The 7164-nt window shown below is 36.8% G+C and overlaps 2 long non-coding RNA genes across 2 annotated transcripts; one reads left to right on the top strand and one right to left on the bottom strand.

Annotated features, from left to right (window-relative positions):
* On the bottom strand, positions 1-5085 carry LOC147652677 (uncharacterized). Its single transcript, XR_015287694.1, has 3 exons — positions 4948-5085; positions 4525-4718; positions 1-3512 (listed from the first exon to the last, which is right to left on the bottom strand). It is a non-coding gene; the product is annotated as an uncharacterized LOC147652677 (long non-coding RNA).
* LOC111929922 (uncharacterized) lies at positions 1719-5520 on the top strand. The gene is made up of 2 exons (XR_002864941.2): positions 1719-1944; positions 2676-5520. It is a non-coding gene; the product is annotated as an uncharacterized LOC111929922 (long non-coding RNA).
* Positions 5521-7164: the final 1644 nt, after the last annotated feature.

Here is a 7164-nt window from a genome sequence, read left to right as displayed (position 1 = left end):
TGAAAAGGAAAAAGTCATTGTATTACCATATATGTTATTTAAGTGCCCATAGATTCAACATTTAATTAATTTCTGGTCATTTTAACATAAAATGGAATACAGTAATAAAGAAAAAGTTCATTGAAAGGAGACAAGGGTGATCGAGGAAATAAATTGTTTCTATATTAAGTACATACAAATACATTAAGATTATACAAAACAGAAAAGACACAAAAAAGGGGGGAATTACAGAGATCTAAAGCAGCATTATTTGCCTGGGGAAGGCATGTTTATATGTAATGATTATTCACTGCTTCTCTAAATGCAGGAAGCAGTGGAAAACAAATTATATTTTCATATAGTAGGCTTAAACCAAACAACATGTTCTGGTTTTTTCCTACATAAAAAAAATAAAATATTAATCTGTTCAACTTGGTGTTAAAATATTTGCCAATGCCAAAAATTTACATAAATTAAAAAACTCATTAAGCAGACTCAGAGAAGAGTAATCTATGAAAGGCTAATAAATATAACTTAAAACCTGCTGCTCAGGAAGACCTTGAACTTCAGATCAGAGGAAGTTGTTAGATTGTACTAAGAAAGTAGGTCTTTAATAAATTTGTCTGTGTTTCTGTGCTATTCTGTAGAGGAACTACTCTTCTTGCATTTCCCTTGATCAGTCCTGAAAGCTGGAAACTACATGTAAGTTTTGTCCTACCCAACAAAATTACCTTTTTTCTGGAGTTCAAAAAACCTGAACAAACATCTAAAATTTAGCAAAACTAAATATTTTGATTGTCAGAAAAATGTTGGCCAGGTTGCAGTGAATTAAGGTTAAAAAGAAACAGTAAAAAGGCAAACTACCTATTTACAAAACAGAAAATCTCATTTGCCACCCACACCTATTCATATCTATTTGCAGTCATTACAGGTAAGAACATACTGCTGGTGAGGATGCTTAAACATACAATTACACAAAAAATGTAGCAGGTAAAGTAGTAAAACATTCAGAATAAGATAATACAAAGGTTAGGCTTATTTTATATTGGACTGTGTTTAAAGTTTTATTATGGGTTTTGGACCAAATCCACTGAAAAATTATAGAATCCCTTCCTCTTGTTTTTGTGATGTTTTACTGTAGGATTATTTTGTTATTCTCCTTGCCTCAGTCAGTTTACCTAACTTTTTGCTTCCAGTCATCTAAAAGAAAAATTTACAAGATGTATATTTTAGTAAAACAAAGTGACTGAATTTTTATTATGCTCGGCTCTGAAAAGAAATTATCATTTCTGCTCACTCTTTGCAGCTAATTATTTAATCTCCTTCAAATTCTTAGTAAGAATAAGCCTTCCTTTTCTGGTGACTGATAGAGAACTTTTCTGATCTATTAAACTGAGGCATACCTAATCTTAATATCACACCACAATGAATTGAATAAAAAAAAAAAATTAAAGCACAAATCTTTTAGATTTAGAATGTGAGGAACAAAACTGATTTAATTGCCTCTAAAGATGGTGTTCTAATTGTGCAAATTTGATTTCAAATTACATCTGGAAAGTCCTAGTTACTATAGATCATATTTATAGTGATATTTCCACCCTTTTGTTTTGAAAAATCTGGGTGTTACATAGGTGTGACCATCCACCCTTAAGGAGAAGCAGTTTTGTTAAACTATCTGAAATCAACTAAACCAACTGCAGCTGGAAGAAGCAGAGAAGCTGTTACACAGAAACTGGGGCTTTTTTTTTTTTTTTTTTTTACTTAAAAATAAGCCTTTTCCTTTCTGTCTCAGAAAACCAGACTATCATTCATTTCAATGACAAATATTTCCTCTTCTTACAAAATCTTGATTTTTCCTAGCCCTAAGCAATCGTGTCTGTAATCATGCTACTGAAATGAGGAAGTCCTGAAAGACCAGCAGACTGAGAGATGACTGAGAAGTTGGAGCCATGGCTATTTGTCTAGGTAAGATATCCTTCTGTTATTAGTATGGAGAAGCAGTGATGATCTAGCACAGTTGGAACTAGATCTGCTTGCTCTGAACAGCTGGCAGAGCAAAGGTGAAGCATCAGCTATTTAGTGTAATTCCGTGTGTTATAAAATCCAGAGTGTCATGGGAGTGATGCATCGCCTTGGCTTGTCAGACTGGTCCTTCTGTGGTGCAGATTATGTCTGAGTCTGTCTGAGTTTTCTCAGTGTTTGAGATAAGGAAAGACTTTGAATCTTGCTAAAATCCCTTAAGAAACCAGACACCTGAACTGCAAACAGATGACATAAGCAGCAGCAGTCAATAATTTGGAGGTTTATCTCTCACTTATACAATTCAGTGGGTGTTTAAACATTGATTTTCTTGAAATTACAATCAGGCTCCCAGGTTCTAAATTAATTTTTAACTAATGTACAAAAGGAAATGCTCCATTAAATTGCTGCTACTGTATTACTTGTCACAACACCAACACCACCTTCTGCTGTTGCAGAGGCCTCAGTTCAGCAGTCTCTCATCCTCCAAACTGCTTGAAATCAATAACACTATATTCAGTCTCCCAGCAAACAGTGAAAAGTCTGTTAGCCTAAACCTCACACAGAGCAAAAAAGAGATGGAAATTTATGTGATTGTTATTTACATTTAAGAGTAAAAAAAGGGTTGAAAAATGCTCTTTTAAGGCTGAAGTACTAAAGTTGTGTTGTTTATCTAGGACTTGGTGTCATGAATTTCCTTTGGTTCACGGACTCTGTGGGCTCCAAGGAGGGTAAAAAATTCTGACCTGCAGCCTGAGGTCAAAGTATAAACCTCTTCCTGAAGAGTTCAACTTTCCATAGAGCTGCTGGACTAGAATGTATTAATGTGATGTTCAATTTACCCTCATTTTCCTTACATGAAGGGAAATGTGGACATTCAGTAAAGGTGCCAATCAGCTGTGCTTGACATGACTGGACTAGGTCAGGAAGTTGCAAGTTTTGTTAAGTGCCTTCAGTGCAGAAGCAATTAGAACCTGATAGCCTTTTATTTCGCTTGTCACTTTCAGGTATTTTTAAATATAATATGACAGAAACAAATGCAATGGGGTGATTTTTATTCTACCTAGCTCATCTAGCATTGCTGTCAAGTTAAGTTATAATTTTGAGAGGAAATCACCAAATAACATATTTAATGGTTTTGCTATGATAAATCACATCATCATTATTCAGATAGAAAATCTAAAATAATAATACTATCTTCTCGATTTTTTTTCTATTAATTCTGCTATATATCAATGGGAAGAGAAATGACAGCTGATATATATCCAGTACATATAAATGTGTTTGTATGTAGCTGCTCCATATTCCATTTAAAGGTAAAGCAGCTTCTGTGCATTCTATTGCATGTTCTTATAGCTGTAAATGGGCATGTGAAAGCAAACACAGTTGCATATCAACAGCTTAGGCCATCAGTCTGCACTGACCCTTTGAGGTCAATGAAAACAATGAGTTCCATGGGCTTTTCAGTTAGATTCTGAGTATATGTACCTCTTCAGCACAGATGTTTATTTCAACTGCAGAAGGAAACAAAAGTATTTACAGGTAACCATATCATCCTTAAAGCATGAGAACTTTGCTTTCACATATGAACCAAAATTTGCTTGGTTTGTTTCAGAAGGCTTTTACACAGCTTCACTTTAGTTGCAGTAAAATAGAAACAAAAATTTACTTTAAACTTTTTTGTGTCCTTGCACAATCTCAAAAAAGAATTTGGTGGCTCATGAATGTCTTCAATTAAGTAAAAATGCATTTAATTTGTGTAAGTCAATAATTTGAAACAATCATGCTTAGAAATTTAAATTAACATAATGAGCAGAAAAAATGTCTCTTCTAATCTTTATATTGTTTTAGGTTGAACATATTTCATTGTTGACTTTTGAATTTGTTACTGGTTGAAGTTTAAATTGCAACAATGAAGGAATATTTCTTTCAGGTTTAATTTTCTCCTTGTTTAATATAGCTGTCAAGTCATGAGAAAAAGTCAGATCATGCAAATAACGTTTTTAAACAGAAAAATATTTTATAACATGGATAAACTTCATTTGTCTCAGCTTTAAAAAGGAATAGATTATTTAGAATTCACAAATCCATGAGCAATAGATTTTGTATCTGATTTGCTTCTTTTGTAAAGGCAAGCTGAAGCAAACTATTTCCTGCTGGTGTTCACAATAAGCATATCTCCTGGTTTCCCAGAATGATTCTCTTGAAAGAGATAAAAATTGTCCAGGTAAAAGAAACCTTGAGAGGATCATATTTGGTTGAAATTAATGATTCTTCCAAAATTACATTTCTTATATATGGGATGCAATTTGCAAAATTTCATTTGAGGTAGAAAAACCATCACCATAATGCTAAAATATCTCATTTTACCATTTCCATAACAATTAAGTTTTGCGGTTGATTTTGCTACTCACATTTTCTATTTCTATTGTAGTTTTTTTCCCCCACTCTGTAAATTACACTACTTTAAAAGTTTAACCAGACACAGGAATTTTCCCTTCCTTATGTCACCTTGTTAAAACTTACCTTCCTGGAGGGTTTGGAGTCTTGAAGATTTGTTATGCATTGACTTTTTTTTTTTTCCAAAAATGGAGCTTCCAGCCTCTCCACAGCTCTAAGAGTTGATTTTCTAATGCCTCTTTATAGTTTGATTCAGATTTCATGTAAAAGAGTGATAATTCTGCGAGGGGATCTCTCAAAGTGTCCAAAGCTTGGTGCACCTGCAGTAGAGGTGCACAGACCAACTGAGGAGGTTGTATGTATCCATCTCAGGCAATTCAGGACAGAGCTGGCTGTCCAAACTGAGAAGCTTGCCTGGTTCTGCTGGTTATTTTTAAAGTAAAACATGACATCTGAGCACCTCAGTGTAAAACATGAAATCTGCCCACCTCAGTGTAAGGAAAGTGAGGTTGGACCAGATGACCCCACCATGGTCCCTCCCAACCTTACCCTTTCAGTGATTCAGAGAGAACATCAAACTGATTTTCTCTTCAGGAGGATGCTCAGGGCTGGAGGTGAGACATGGCAGGCCACTGGGACATAGGTGTGAGCGACATTTCTGACACGTTCCTCACCACAGAGGCTCCCTCTTGGCTAATTATTGTCTATTGATTGCCGAGCTGGGTGGTTCCAGCCCCCTGATTGCCTTTAGTGTGCTGCTGTGGGGGCTCTGGCTGTCTGAATGCTCCCTGCAAGGGAGCCTGAGCACCCATTTTTTAGAATCACCTAAATCCTTTGTCGACACAGGACTTTGGTAAAAATAAAACTCCAGCTGAATGAGAGGACATTTATGAGTATCAAAAATGAAGTTATTTAGCAAAGATAATCTCCTGTTCAGATACCACAGCACACTATTTCATAGTGAAACTTTTGAATTTTAATTACTTGACAAATCTGAAAAAAAAATTTTCTGGATTGATTGTCAGTTTTCTGTATTTATAGTTTCAATTAACTTCACTGCTTATAAACCACTGTTTATGTTAAATATTTTTTAAAGCTATTAAATTTTTATTTTCACACAGTCTCTTGGGTTTTTTCTTTGTTTTGTTTGATGTTCCACAGAGATATATAGTTCCTTTAAGAAAAAAATAAATTTTACATTACTTCATACTGCTCATTGTTTTGAATCTTTGCTGTGTATTTCCAATAACATATTCAGGCTTTTTTGAAAGTATTGTTTTAACTGACTGCCAACATCTGAAAGAGCATTTCAGGACTAGTGCTTGAAATGTATATAGTTTTTCCAGGCCAGTTGAGTAATAAAAACATATTTAATTATTTCCAGCCTCTCGAATGGTGTACAGTGTAATTAACTATGATTTGGATTTCCAGGCTAATTAGAGCAAACTGTAGTACCAAACTAATTGGACACAAAAGTACCTCTGAAGAGCAATAAAGCAAGTTTATCACTTGTGTTTCATAAAAGTAACAAGAAAGTGGGATGAATGCGGTGGATATAAAAATTTAGGAAAACTATTCCTTGAAGATGATCTTCAAGGCTAGATAAATTTCTGTCCATTTCAGAATCAAGTGGGTCTTTGCCTTATTTGATTCAAACCTCCTTCCACTGAGGTGTAGCTGCCCACCAACATGCTGGACCTCATCACACAACTCCCTGTACCATCTCCTCCTTAGGCAGGAAAATATTTCCTTAGAGCTACTTGGATTCTCATGAATCCACTGACACATACTCTCAAGGTTTTATGACATCTGATATTTGTCTGAAAAATTTTGGGAGTGACACTGAATTATATGAACTGCAGCTTTCTTAGTGGGGGGAAAGCTGTACAGGAGGGAAGGGAAGGGAAGGTTTGGGAAGGGAAGGTTTGGGAAGGGAAGGTTTGGGAAGGGAAGGGAAGGTTTGGGAAGGGAAGGTTTGGGAAGGGAAGGTTTGGGAAGGGAAGGTTTGGGAAGGGAAGGTTTGGGAAGGTTTGGGAAGGTTTGGGAAGGTTTGGGAAGGTTTGGGAAGGTTTGGGAAGGGAAGGTTTGGGAAGGGAAGGTTTGGGAAGGTTTGGGAAGGTTTGGGAAGGTTTGGGAAGGTTTGGGAAGGGAAGGTTTGGGAAGGTTTGGGAAGGTTTGGGAAGGTTTGGGAAGGTTTGGGAAGGTTTGGGAAGGTTTGGGAAGGTTTGGGAAGGTTTGGGAAGGTTTGGGAAGGGAAGGTTTGGGAAGGTTTGGGAAGGGAAGGTTTGGGAAGGTTTGGGAAGGTTTGGGAAGGTTTGGGAAGGTTTGGGAAGGTTTGGGAAGGTTTGGGAAGGGAAGGTTTGGGAAGGGAAGGTTTGGGAAGGGAAGGTTTGGGAAGGGAAGGTTTGGGAAGGGAAGGTTTGGGAAGGGAAGGGAAGGGAAGGGAAGGGAAGGGAAGGGAAGGGAAGGGAAGGGAAGGGAAGGGAAGGGAAGGGAAGGGAAGGGAAGGGAAGGGAAGGGAAGGGAAGGGAAGGGAAGGGAAGGGAAGGGAAGGGAAGGGAAGGGAAGGGAAGGGAAGGGAAGGGAAGGGAAGGGAAGGGAAGGGAAGGGAAGGGAAGGGAAGGGAAGGGAAGGGAAGGGAAGGGAAGGGAAGGGAATTTCCTTAGAAAAAGAAAGGATATTTCTATCTTGTTACTTTTTTTTCATTGCTCTGTCCCTATTTTTGTTTTCTCATTAAAAACAGATAATTTTGCATGAATAAAGATA

This window comes from Cyanistes caeruleus, chromosome 6 (assembly GCF_971803275.1).
Source record: "Cyanistes caeruleus chromosome 6, bCyaCae1.hap1.1, whole genome shotgun sequence".
In the NCBI taxonomy this organism is placed as follows: domain Eukaryota; kingdom Metazoa; phylum Chordata; class Aves; order Passeriformes; family Paridae; genus Cyanistes; species Cyanistes caeruleus.
Note: the sequence above shows the minus strand (reverse complement) of the source record. Positions and strands in the feature narration are given on the sequence as shown.